This window comes from Canis lupus, chromosome 32 (assembly GCF_011100685.1).
Source record: "Canis lupus familiaris isolate Mischka breed German Shepherd chromosome 32, alternate assembly UU_Cfam_GSD_1.0, whole genome shotgun sequence".
Classification (NCBI taxonomy): Eukaryota; Metazoa; Chordata; class Mammalia; order Carnivora; family Canidae; genus Canis; species Canis lupus.
Window position 1 is genome coordinate 17,704,030 of NC_049253.1, and position 14,806 is coordinate 17,718,835.

At 39.4% G+C, this 14,806-nt stretch overlaps 1 pseudogene; it reads left to right on the forward strand.

Annotated features, from left to right (window-relative positions):
* The first annotated feature begins 12,858 nt into the window (after nt 1-12,858).
* On the forward strand, nt 12,859-14,802 carry LOC100685025 (annotated as a pseudogene).
* The last annotated feature ends 4 nt before the right edge of the window (nt 14,803-14,806 follow it).

The window sequence follows — 14,806 nt, forward strand, 5'->3', positions numbered from 1 at the left end:
GCAAAGCAGTGGCTTGGATCAATACAATGCTGAATCTCACGCTCATAACTATTATTCAAGGGGAAAAAAAGAACATAACAAAGACCTATGATTTTACATTTTTCCATATGCCATTGAAAAACATGACATTGTGGCAGCCAAGGACAATTCCCAACATATCTAGTTAAAAAGAAAACTTTGAAGTCACATGACACTCGAAAACCACGATACACATTTATACAAATTGCTATTGTTACTGTCCATATATGCGTATTTACTAGACTTTTAAAAATTATTTAAATTGCATCTATAAGAATACAAATGGAGAAAATAATTTCAATAGGAGTCAGAACAAATCAGAAAATCAGATTCTTTTGTTTTAAATAAGAATCTCATACCCAAACAAGCTCACTTGCATAATCATGTGAGAAGCCCTATATGGATTGTGACATGGAAAAATTGGATAAACAAGAGCTTCATTAGGTATGTTCAGGGGGGAAAAGAACCACAATATGTTATATTAAACTAGGACACCTGACCAGGTTAGTTTACTGCTATATTCTAAGCGGCATAATCATTTGAATGTCATTGTTATGCAAAGAAATGCTTAAAGTTTAGTTGTACTGTGGCCATTATGCAAATATGATCCTTCTGTGTCTAGCCTAGTCTGGTTTACAAAATTAGATATGCCCAGTCATGTTTCAGAAGCTCGCTACAATAAATACAATCCCAGAATAACTGAGAGAGGATAGTTAGCAAAAAATCTAATGACAGAGCCCGAGAAAGCAAAATATCCAATGTGGTAATACGTATTCTTTTAGTGGCAAAATTTAAAATAATAACATGCCAGAAATACTGCTAACAGATTATAATATATGGGCTTATATATGAGACCAAACAGATTATGTTCCCGAGGCAAAGAGCTTTTCTGTTCTTTCACATTTAGGACATTAAGACTTTCTATTAGAAATTCCTCATTTCAGATTGTAAAAAAAGATGCACATACCAAAGTCACTTTGATCTATTCAATTCATTTAGAAAAAAAGTTTCACATTTTATGCATACTTCAATTTTAAGAACAGCTACCATTTCGTGAGCACTTGGTGTGTTCCAGACATTTTTCTAAGTGCTCTATTAATTCATGCAATCCTCACAACAACCTTATGAGGTAAATAGTGTTACTGTCCATTTTACAGATCAGGAGACTGAAGCCAGGAGAGGCTAAGTTGCCTTGGGTCACACAGCTCTCAGATGCTGGAGGCAAGAGTTGAGCCTAGGCAGCCTGGTTACAGAGCCTGCACCCTATACCACTACACCATGCTGGCCAGTGCTGATACTACACTTTTAAGCTATTAGGAATAATGCTGCTAAGAACAGGGGTGTAAAAACATCTTTAATATCCCCCTTTCAATTCTTTTGGCTATATACCCAGAGGTGGAATTGCTGGATCATACGATAATTCTATTTTTAATTTCTTAAAGAACCCTCATTCTGTTTTCCATAGCAGCTGCACCATTTTACATTCCTACCAACAGGGCACAAGGGTTTTAATTCCTCCACATCCTCACTAACCCTTGTTATTTTCTGGGTGTCTTTTTTAACATTAGACATCTTAATGGGTGTGAAATAGGATATGTGCTTTAAGTTTCTGGAAAGTTCTAGATTCTGTATTTTGAGTTAATAATATACATTGTTAAGGACTCTATCTTGCTTTGAATGTTGGCCATGACCATGTCTTCTACTAAGAAAAGAGGTACTAAGATACCATAATGTATACCAGATGGCCCCTCAGGCATGTGAGCTCATGCTTTATACATGTGACCCTGTTTTTCTGGCCAACAACTGATCAGACCAAAGGATGATGCCTGAGCCAGAGGTTGACCGGGTGTTTTGATGCAGAAGTTTTCATAAAGGGCATCAAACCATATCTTCTCTCTCAGTTTCTGTCTCACAGCCTGTCTGTGATTGTCTCCCTTTATAGGACTAAACTCATGAAGTTTGCATTCCACAGGTCAGTTGGTCCTTAATAGAAGGAGAAGTAGAAGCAGTTGAAACAGAGATGGAGTATCTGAGACACCATAGTGATGGAACATTTACAGGCACCAGATGCTGAAATTTGCTGAACCACCAGGTCATCAAAGCTACTCTGCTTTCCCTAATGATGTCCTAGCTATTTCATGCACTCTTCTACAGATGCTCCCCATGAACACTGACCTTTGGTACCTTGAGCATGCCTCTGTTCTCTACAACCTCAAAATGATCTAGCAGGGTTTTTTAAACAAAACAAAACAAAACAAACAAACAAACAGATATGTGGGGATCCCTGGGTGGCTCAGTGGTTTAGCACCTGCCTTCAGCCCAGGATGTAATCCTGGAGTCCTGGGATCGAGTCGTACATCAGGCTCCCTGCATTGAGCCTGCTTCTCCCTCTGCCTGTGTCTCTGTCTGTCTGTCTGTCTGTCTGTCTCTCTCTCTCTGTGTGTCTCATGAATAAATAAATAAAATCTTTAAGAAAAAAACAGATATGCTTACTAATGAAGATCCATTTCTTTTTAGTTTTATAAGTCATTTTTTATTTTTAAGGTAACTTTTTAAAAAGAGACTTTAATTGGATGCTTCTGCTTTGCACAAATGTGTTCCTGTTTGCTGTTGCTTTAATGTACATCTCAAGATATCTCTGAAACATAACTAGGAAAATTGGAAAGAAGTTATAAATGCAAGATAACTGAGAAGAAAATGAGAACAATATATTTAGCTCTGAATTAGAATTAGCAAAAAGCAAACAGCAAATTTCCAAAATGAATTCATCTGCAAACACCAGTCACCTTATACTTTCTCAGGTTAAAAAACGATCAAGAAAAGCAGTTTCTTATATTGAATTATAATTCTGGCTTTAGAAATATTATTTCCATAAGTCAAGTTTTAAACTGGGGAAGCCAAAGGCATCCAATAGCCATAAAGAAAATATAATTTACTGTAATCAATTTTGAAATAATGTGCATAAAATTAAAAAAAAACACACACAAAGCACTTACCCTTAACTCACACATGCCCCCTGCTGACACACTTGATGTAACACCATTCTCTGATTAACTCCATTAAAACAGAACACATATGCCCCATTTAAGTGCACCGCTCTCATCTGCTAATGTAAAAACTAAAAGTTCTGCACCAGAAGCTTTACTCGTGACAAAATGAGGGGCAGATCCAGAAGTCAAACTACACTGACATTTAAATACACAAATGAACATATTGGAGCTATTGAAATGTATAGGAATAAGTGCATGGTGTAGAGCAGAAATTTCCAAAGACATGTAGATTTCTAAATCTCAGCAGAGGTAAGTTACATCCTCCCCAGTGCAGGCTGTGAGCCAGACTGACGTACAAAGCATATACTACCTTATGATCCCAATGGGGGACTAAACCAGACCACAGAAAAACCATAAACCTCTTTCACAACTAGGCTAAAAAGTCTGAGATGGTGAACTTCAACACTCTCCATTTGCTTAGATAATTTAAAGTGGGGAGGTGGGTAGGAGTAAATATTGACATACATGTCAACTAACTATAAGTATGATGTCACCTTGGTTTTAACGGATCTTTTCCTAATTAAGGGATTGATAGTAATATCAGCAACCATTTGTTGAGTGACTATTGTGTCAGCCACTTTGTACACATTATCTAATTTAATATCTACAGCAATCCTGTGAGGAAGGGTTCTTATACCCTGCATCTTATACATGATGTTCAGATACTTGACCAAAAGCACAAAGCTAGGAAGTGACAGAACAGGTTTTTAAAACTCTATTTTGTGGGACACAAAACCCATATTGTTTGACTGTATCACACTAATTTTCAGAGTACCTACTAACCACATAATAATAAATGAAGAATTCAACAAATTTCTATTGAGTAAAACATGCCAAAAACTCCAGTCACAAAATGCTATCTCTTCTGTGAAAGATGCAATGTGTATTTCTACTGTACTTTGGTTCCTGGCTTGATGTGTGCAAACAAGAATTTAAAAGGCAAATAAAGTCTGTCTACTATTTCTGAACATATATTATTCTGCTTTCAGCACAGAGCAGTTTCTTTACCATTGTCTTACTTTCTCTCCAGTAAACTGTGAATTCCCTTGTCTAGACCCCAGGCACTTCTTTCGTAGACAGCTCTAACATCAGTCTACTAACGCCATAGCCAAGGTCGTCTTGCATGCCTGCCACTCTCACGTTGCACTTCCATAAGATATCCTGAAGGTTTTCCGTGGCTCTACTAGTTATGCAAATGGACGTTGTTCCCTTCAGGAGCTCATTCCACCCTACCTGCCTGTTCCCTCTGCTGCTATAATCCAGCTGTATCATGCATTACATATTATGGAAGGTAAAATACACTCTCCATCCCAGACAAGCTTAGGTTTGTTCCCTTACATTCATTGCCATCCCAAAAACTCACACAAACTGTTCCATGTCACATTTGCAGCATGGTTGCCAAAGAAGAAACTCAAGGTTGGCAAAGGGTGTTTGTTTTTTGTTGTTTGTTTTTGGGGGGTGGTTTGTTTTTTTTGTTTTGTTTTTTTGTTTTTTGTTTTTTGTGGTTTTTTTTTTTTGCCTTTTATGAAGTTCTTTGAATAGATTTACTTCACTGTTCACCCAAGAGAATCCCTCTTCACAATATTATTGAATTTGGCAATCCAATTGAGGCTGAGAGGCCATTCCAAATGGATTTGCTAAATCAGCTTTTATTCTGAGGCATACAAGCAACACTGCATTCTAGAAAAAGAGGCATTCCAGTTAAAAAGAGAAGCTGCCCTTTGGTTTGCCCTCTACCTCCTATTATCAACTTTCTTCTATTTTCAAATCTATTCTTCAAGGAGGACAAGCTCCTAATGGAGGATTGGGAGATGGAATCTCCTCTGAGCCAGGCAATGTTCTTTTCTATTCGCAACCACTCCACTGCCAAACTGCAGTGGGCTTGTTAATTTATTCTACATGAATGCCAACATGACAGCCAAGGAAGCAGCCTCACGTACACCCAACAGTTCACCATTGGAATCACATCACGATGTATGTTAGGACACTTGCAATATCTCTCGTGCTCTTTTTCCTAGGATTGCAATCTGTAAAGCCACCATACGCCAGAACCACCAGTGTCCATATTTGTCACTTTGTGGAAAGGACTTGCCTAAAATGGAAAGCAGTACAAAGTAGAGCCAAGAAAAGGAGAGAACCCTGCCAACGTCATGTGAGCTCTTGGAATCAACCATGCCTGAAGACAGAATTATCCCATGGACTTTCTAGTGATACAAGCTAATAAATCCCTATGCTTTTTCAATGTAAGCAAGGTTAGTTGGAATATTTTGTCACTTGCGAATGCATGAGCTCTAAATAATGAATAGCGTGTAGTTAAGAGGAAAGAAGGCTGCCTTTGGTGTATTTCCCAATAGGAAACAGATGGCACTCTCAAATTGGAAAATTTTAGAGGATTTTTTTTTTTAAATTAAGGTCCTATTTCCAAAGTTGTAGGTAGGGTGGATCAGAACCACAGGGGTTGTGTGGTAACTCAGAGCTGGTTAGAGCAGTGCTATAATTACCCACAAGCCTAAAAGGACAAGAGAAAGGACCAGTTATCAGAACACAAAATGGGAGTCATGCAGGAAAAAAAGCTACCTTGAAATAAACAGTGATGTTTAGTCAAGGGACACAGGTGGCTTAAGGTGAATTCACAAGAAAAGATCCATGGAAATAAACTCTTGCCCTAGTTCTGATCTCCTGCCTAGGATACCCTACTTGCCATACTCAACTGAAAGTCAGAGAAACCTGGGATGTAGTGCACATAAACCATCCTCCCAGGGCAGAGATAAAAATTTAGAAGGGTGAAAATTGACCTGCAATTTCAAATGAAAGATATTCAATGAAACCTACATGCTTTGTCCCTCACCATTCATTCTTTTCCTTCATCCAGTTGAAAAATTCATGTTCTCATCTTGGGACACATATGAAATCTCATTAGCTGTTGTATTATCATGGGATGATAATGACTCCATCATACGGCCACCTGTCTTTCAAGGTCATCCCTGAGTGTGATTGTTGTGTGGTTTCTGTCCTTCTTCATCTGGTGCCAGCAGAGCAAGGCGATCTACCTATAAATCAGGCCCATGGTTTGCCTCCACAATTAAGTAGGCATTTTGAACTCTCCATGCAGTCACAGTTGTGGATGAGGAAAAGATGACAAAGCAATAGAAGCAGATACGATATGAATTCAGCCACCAGCCCCTAAAGCTGATGAATATGTTCAAGACCAGATATGTACATACTATTTCAATTTTATCATTTATGTTCAACTTTAAATTCTGTAGGTCAAGTATACCTATACATATAGTGGGAAGTTCAGATTGCATAGTCATTTTATTTCCCATGATCAAGTGCTATCTATCAAAACCTGCTAGCAAGCCAGGAGTTGTTTTTCAAATGGAAAATAGTTGTCAGTAAAGAAGGACATGGCCTCATTCCAGATCCCTGTGTTGTGATTTTCCTACTGAATTTGCCAGAGGCTCAAAGAGCATCTTGTCTGCCACAAATGCTTCCTTTATTTATAGTGTCCCATATTATTAGGCTCAGATAGCAGAGCAAATTGCATTGTAACCTAGAACTACTACAGAGTCCATTATTACTACCGGTCCCACTCAAAAATTGTAACCTTCTGAATTGCCAATAAATAGAATGAGAGGATTACCCCCAAATACATGCATTGCCAGCAAAATCCTGAACAGCTTTAGATGGATCCCATTGTTTTAATATTTTATTTATTTATTCACAAAAGACACACACAGAGAGAGAGAGAGAGAGAGAGAGGCAGAGACACAGGCAGAGGGAGAAACAGGCTCCATGCAGGAAGCCTGACGAAGGACGTGATCCCGGGTGCCCAAGATCACATCTTGGGTTGAAGGTGGCGCTAAACCGCTGAGCCACCCGGGCTGCCCGATGGGTTCCATTTTTGAAGTGGTGAGCATTGTGTAAAGTGTAGCAGCTTGTTCCTCATTTCAGAAAAGAGATGACATTATGCTCAGTCCTACTGAAGACCCTAAAATACTGTAGTTTTTATTCCTAACCTTTAGAATGTACATGCCTTATTAAGATATCTTGAGTGCTTAATACTTCCCACGTACCAGACCCAGTTACCAATGTAATCATTGTGTAGTAGACAAATGAGATAGATGTTCAGTGTAATAACAAGATGATGAAGGTCCATCTAGATTACAACATAGAATAAAAGAGTTGACATAGCCTTTGAACAAAATAGTGAAAGTAGGCTGCAGTCTCTGCCATGTAAATGCAAATTGTTCCTGATTTTCCTTGCTGATTAAGATAGAATGATAGCACAGCTGAAAATATAATCACTGCATGATCAAGTCTGCTATAGTCTGCTGTTACTCTCCATAATACATCTGGCTATTGTATCAGCCAAATAGGCTAATGTTAAGTGATATGTGGCAACTATAACCATTTTGTTTCTCAAAATGTTGATAGTGACACTATAATATCTCTAGGAATTGAATATTGCTTTTGGTGTTATGGGAAGAAGAGCAGGTAGGGTTGGAGGCAGTTTCAGGAATTTCTACTTGATCTTTTCTGCTCTGGAACCTTCAGAATTCATTCCCACACAACTTCTGCAGTCATCTGCTGATAGAGATCAGTCAATTCTTTGATCCTTTCTATATGCACTTTCTTCACAAATGCAGGTCTTGAGCTTCTCAAACTGTGCTATGTTGTAGAATAACTCTCATTTTAGGTCTAGAAGGAATGACAAGTGTGAGGTTGGGTCGTGAGCAAAATTAATGTCAGGTTATGAGACAACCACTTTAGGTCCAATCACTGCGAAACTTTTATGCAGAAGAGGATTACTTAGAGGAAGGGAATGAGACAGAAACTACCTCCCTAGGCAAGAAAATTTCGGGAGATTTTTGAGAGTCAAAGTTCTCAGCCTAGTGTCTGCTCAAATGTCCCAACCCCCTGCTTCAGGGTACAAATCCTTTTCTACCAGTTGCCTTAGAAGAGAAACATGACAGACCTGAATATTTAAGTCTGCAATCCCTCACCCCTGACAACTACATTTTGGGCTTATGCCTTAGCCAAATATATCCTGCAACAGTAGGAGATGAGGAATTCCTTCAAATCTTCCATAAAGGCCATCTGGTTCTCCACATGTGTTATATAAGTTCATATCTCTTATTTTCCCCCTAAGTAAGCAATGGAGGGAGACAAGAAGCCAGTTCACTCAATCTTTTTAATCCCTATTGCTGCCACAGTGATCTCTCACTGCCATGCTCCCATCTGCATGTCTTTTATACTGTCAGTGATAATCTGGGTAGTAATAATGCCTCTTCATTCCATGAAGTGCCAGTATCCCACCTTCTCCTGGCAAGATGACTATCCCTGTGCTCTTTGAATTCAGGAGAAACTCATTGTCAGAATCCCATTTTGTAGGCCTATTCCCTAGAGCCACTTACAGTACCAGTGAATGCTAAATATAATACTAATTATTGTGTCACTCAGGGTCATAGCAGGATGCCATATTCAGATTAGGAAAATTGAAGGAGACTCATCACAAAAGGACAATTTGCTAAGGTGAGATATAGGGGGAACCACAAGTAACAGTGCATTATTCCAAGTGTTTTATCATCCATAATCCAAAGATGGCAATGAAGGGAGGAAGCCAATGCTCAGAAGCTGAATGTTGACAGACAAGTATGAAAGCCACCTCAAGAGGATCTAGTGAATGAGCATTCCAGGGAAGAGAAACAAAACATATGGAGGATCCAAGACTAAAGCATGACTGGCATTATGAAGGAAGAACAAATAGGCTAGTACCTGGAACAGAATATGAGAAAGACTGCTAGGAAGTGAGAACAGAGAGATGAGAGGCTGTAGGTACTGCAGAATTTGTAAGTCATTTGAAAGGCTTTTTTTTTTTTTTTTTAACTGTCCATATGTTGGGAAGATTCCAGAAGGTTTGAGCAAAAGGGTGACATAATCTGATCTACTTTTTAAAAGGATCACACAGGAAACTCTACAATGTTAACAGACATGGAGACCAGTTAGAATATTGTTATAACTCAGATGAAAGATGACAGGGATTCAGACCAGCCAGCAATGGATAGTAGCATGGAGTGATCAGATTCCAGATATATTTTGAGAAGTTGATCTGATAGGAATTGCTGAGAAGCTGAATATGGGCTGTGAGATAGGAAGGAATAAAGAATAACCCCAAGTGTTTGGACTGAGTAATTTAAGAATGAAGTTGCCATTTGGAGCTGGAGAAGCCTTGGGAAATAACAGGTGGGGTGGGGGGGACAAGAATTCTATTGTGGACACGTTAGGCTTGAAAAGGTTTTAAACAAAAAGTGGAGGTGCGCAGCAAGCAAGAGGATATATAATCTGGACCTAAGAGGAAAGGTCTAAGCCAGAGAAATAAACATGAGAGTGTCAGACCATAGATGGTATTTAAAGCCATGATACTAGATGAGATCACCTAGGGAGTGAAAATCAATAGAGAAGAGCACCATAAATTTGAAATATGAATCAGTCTCTGAGCAAATTTTATCCTAAAATGATTAGTCTGAGGATCTTTAAAATTGTAGAAGGTCAAGAGACTACTCTGTTTCTCAATGGATTTGTATAAAATCTTCATTTAAGGGTGTTAAGCATCATGGCTAAGTTGATGAAGAAATATGTGGATAGGAAAGAAATACAGTCCCTTTCGACTTAAATTTCTTAATTCCCTCAGGTTTCACACATTTAAAATATTCAAGAGACACCTCAGTAAAGGCCTCATCAAGTCACAGCCAGTGCTTGACTGTAAGCCTTTTGTAAGAAAACCTTTTGTCTGAGTTGAATCCAAAGTAATTTCTCAAGATTTTCTTTAACAACCCCTTGGAGGCCACAGGAGAATTAATAAGTGCCCATCAGAGACAGTAGCTATGCTCATAGTATGCCCCCTAGTAAAATCACAAGACCCGAAAGCAGCCAGTGAATATAAATTTGTGTACAACAGCCCAGATCAGTGCCTTTGATGGTATCCCCCTGAGGGGATCTGAACTGTGAACTCATTAATCCATCCAACATTCTGACATGTATGTGGGAAAGTTGCTCCTGCACAAATTGTTTCAATATATGTTATATAAATGATAGCTGGTTTTCATAATGCTCCATGTCACTCCTGCCTTGGTGTTTGCCCCAGTTTGCATTTAGGAGATAACAAGGTATGGATATTTAACAACCTGTCAAGAGTCACAGAGCAAGCCAGAAATTGGCTGTCCTGATTCTCCTCCTGGATTTACCACTTTGTCTTTTCACTTCAACAAGAAATAACTTCAAAACCACACACAGCCACCATCAAATGTTGGTTTCACACACACTCATAAAACTTAGGGGGGTTTTGAAGCCAGTTTTATTTTGAACCCTGTTCCCAGTGGCCCCTTAGCCTTAAAATTTTGATTATTATTTTCCTGATTTTGCAAGATAATGGAGAAACAGCACAGAAATAAACCATGACTGAAACTAAAATTGTTAAAGCATATCAAACAGTATACAGCTGCACAATCATTTACTGGGGGGTTGATAGGATATACCACATATTATTTTGTGGCCATTCAGAAAAGATATAGAAATAATCATTTTTTCTTTGGCCAAGCCACTCATGAGAGTACAAACAGCACTCAACTAGGCAACTGAGGACTTCTGGGGCTCCCTGTGTATGTTCATATCACCTTAGCCAAACTCCGCTTCCTCGGTAGTCCAGCAAGGTTATAACACCTGCTCTGTTAGCCTTGTGAACATCTGTGAGGATCACACAGGATACTACGTGTTAAAATATAAGCACTAAACCAATAATAATACAAACAAAAGTAACAGTAGATAGTATCGTGCTTGTCTCACCATCCTAGCAGCCTCACGGTACACACAAGTATTATTTTATTTGCGTTGATCTATTTCATATCTAACGTATCAGGGTGCTGGGAATTATTGACTTTTGAGGCTGTCTGTCCTTACTTGAATGTTATACTGCATCATGGTCACCGTTTTCTCAACCATCTGGACACTGATCAGAGATAAGCCAGTTCTAAAGAGCCCCAGGAATGCATCCACAGCCTCCGACCTATAAGCTGGCTATGACTGGAACTGAGGCAAACCTAGGACTGCACACAGGAGTTTTGGCTTATTGGTCACAACATGGTTAAGCTAGAAGTGGCTGGTATAGTGGGTGAGTTAGAAAATCAGTTTCAAAACTGCATTTGTATAGCAAGCACACCACATTTGTGTCCAATGAAAATACATGTTTAATAATATATGAAATGGACACTTAATGTGATGTATACATAATGTAGAATGCATATAGAATGTAAATTAAATGCAGGCAAATTTTCTTAAAATGTTTTTATTCACACTCTCCAAAAATGGCAGATGTCAAAGTCTCTATGTGGGAGGTAAATGTTGATAGTGATTCTAAAGAGATATAGTGTAATTTGACCCACTCTCCTAGCATGACTGTTGGGTTGGACTTTGTTTAGGCAGATGTTGTGCAAGGATAAGCCCTCCCATTTCCTTCTCCCCTCTTTGCTTTTCCCCTTCTTCCCACCCCCTTTGCTTTCCCCCTTCTAATCTTTTTTATCTTTTTCCTTCTTTCCTCTCTTTTACTTCCATTTGCCTCCTCTTCTCTTTTTCTTCTCTTCTCTTTGACTATTTCTCCCTTCTCTCTCACTGCTAGCCTCTCTACCTTCTCCTCATTTCCCTTTCCTATCTCCTCTCCTCCTTTTCTCTCTCTTTCTCCTCCTCCTCCTCCCCTTACCTCACCTGCCTCAACCTGCTAGCCCAAACCCATTTCCTACTGTTCAGGGGCCCTTTCTTGGCACTCTATCCACATTTTACCAGAGTCTTCCCTGTTCCTACAGCCTGGTTGGCTTCCTTTTAGGAGAGCTTTTTAACTGGGGCCACAATACAATCCTACTGCCCAGAGTCCCCTCACATCATCCCACTCCACACAGCGGATTGGACTCTTTGATCCCAGCATTGGCATGAACCACCTCTGATCTCCCCATGTGGCTGAGACCTAGAGCACTGGCCAGCCCCCCTAAAGCCCCTGAAAGCCCTCTACAGACAGATCAACTTCTTCCCCTCCATCTCTGACCTCATTCTGCCATTCCCACCCTCTGCTCTCTTGTGGTCCATGTCACTGAGGTCCCCACATTTTCTGAATTTAGGTATTCCCAAGGTTTTTTTTAAAGATTTTATTTATTTATTCATTCATGAGAGACAGAGAGAGGGATTGAGAGGGGGGGGGGGGCAGGTACACAGGCAGAGGGAGAAGCCGGCTCCATGTAGGGAGCCCAATGTGGGACTCAATCCCAGGTCTCCGGGATTGTGCCCTGGGCCGAAGGCAGCGCTAAACCGCTGAGCCACCCAGGCTGCCCTAGGCATTTCCAAGTTAAAACACCCACTCTGAGGAAGCTGACAATCCTACTGAGAAGACAGCATAGGTATGTAGAAAAAAACTGACAACACAAAAGAAAGAGAAGAGCCAGTTTGGGAGTCTATAAACTAAGAAGAATGCAAAGGAGAAGTGATTACTATAAGAGTAGGTGGTTAAAGAAACTTCACAAAGAAAACAGAACCTGAAATAAAATTTGAATTTGTAAGGTTTAATTAAATAGAGAAGTCAGTGGAGAGCATTCCAGGAAGACACAATATAAAAGTGGGTACAAAGATGGGAACATCTCTAGCATTTGGAGGTTTATCTTTCTATTTGCGTGTCTCTGACTTCAGGGCCTGCTGGGCATTCAACAATGGGTCTATGAAGATGGGAAAGTTATCTAGAAATAAATGAATGCAGACCACAGAGACCAGCAAAGAATATTTTAATACCTTTGGAGACGTTCTTGTGGATCAGATCAAGAAAGATACTAAAACTAGTTGTTCAAGGCAGTTTGGCTCTGTTCACTTTATGGAATATGAAACTCAGGTGAAAGTAACATCACAGCAACATATGATAGATGGACAATGGTGTCACTGTAAACTTCCTAATTCTAAGCAAAGTCCAAATGAGCCTTTGAGAAGCAGGAGGATGTTTGTTGCGTGTGGTAGTACCGAGGACATGACTGCCAATGAGTTACTTATTAAATGATAGCATCAACAAGTTTGGTTACTGAGTGGGAGGATCCATACAAATGTATTTCAATAGAACCATTAAAGCTTAGCAAAATCGCTCTCTAATGGGTAACTGGTAAAGAGCTGGGCCATATGGGTTGAAAGGGAGCTCATAAAGTACAGAAACTAGTTAAATTGCACATCTAGTGTAGATTTGTTGAACTCAGAAATAGGCCTGGATGTCTTAAAAAAAAAAAATAGTACTTTGGACTGCTTCATACTCAGCTTCTCTGCAGCAGGTTATTTTTTACAATGCACTTTATTAAAGTATAAATTGATATAAACCACATTTAAAGCATATAATTTGGTAAGTTTTGACTTCTGTGAAACCATCACTGCAATCAAGGTAGTGAACAATATCTGTCACTGCCAGACTTTTTGGTGTTCCCTCCTTTGTAATCCTTCCCTCTTATTACTACCTCCCTCCTTTCAGCACCCCTCCCCCTTTGGTATGAAATGTAATTAATGGGCAAAAATCTTATGGTAATGGGTTTAAAATAACACTTCAAAAATTGTATCCTATTTGCTTTATATTAAGATAAGGATTAGAATTATTTATATTTCCATAAATCTATTTCTATTAAAGTTGAAATAAATGTAAAAGTGTTAACCTAAAAAAACAAAAAACAGGCAATTTGCCAGAACAGGGAGGTGGTCGATGTCTTTATTCCCAAACCATTCAGGTCCTCTGCCTTTGTTACATTTGCAGATGATCGAGTTGCCCAGTGTCTCGGTGGAGAGGACCTGATCCTTAAAGGAATCGGCATTCATATATCAAATGATGAGCCTAAGCACAATAATAATAGACAGAAGTGGAAGATTTGGTGGTAATCCAGGAGGCTTTGGGAATCAAGGTGGATTTTGTAGTAGAAGGGGTGGAGCTCATTTGGGAAACAATCAAAGTAGTAATGTCAGGGAGGGGTGAACTTCGGGGCTTTTAGCGTAAATCCGGCTGCAGCCCATGCAGCACTGCACAACAGCTGGGGCTTCATGGACATGTTAGCCAGTCAGCAGAGCCAGCCAGGGCCAGGTGGTAATAACCAAATCCAAGGCAACATGCAGAGGGAGCCAAATCGGGCCTTTGGTTCTGGAAATAGTTCCTACAGCCATTCTAACTCAGGTGCAGCAATGGGTTGGGGATCCGCATCAAATGCAAGATCAGGCAGTGGTTTTCATAGAGGCTTTGGCTCAAGTGTGTATTCTAAATCTTCCGGCTGGGGAATACAGGCAGTGGAGTTGGTATAGACTGCTGGGAATTCAAATTTTTCTAAACACGTGGTAAGTATATTGTAAAATGCATATGTACAAAGAATTTTCAAAATCGGTTTGTTCGGTGTGGCATACATTCAGGAGTATTTTTGACCTTTCTCCTTAGAAAAAGGAAAAACTAAAGGAATTCTATAAGTCTTGTTACATAGAGGGTAGAAATATTGAGTGTTTAAAAGTGAACTGCTGTTTGCCTGATAGGTAAAAAACAACACACTACAACTGATATCAAAAGGTTTCTCCTGTAATATGGAAACCATTGGTTAAAACTACATTCTTTCTCCTGGTCTTTTTTTTTTAAAGATTGTGTTTATTTATTTATTTGAGAGAGAGAGAGACAGAGAGAGAGAATGTGTGTACAA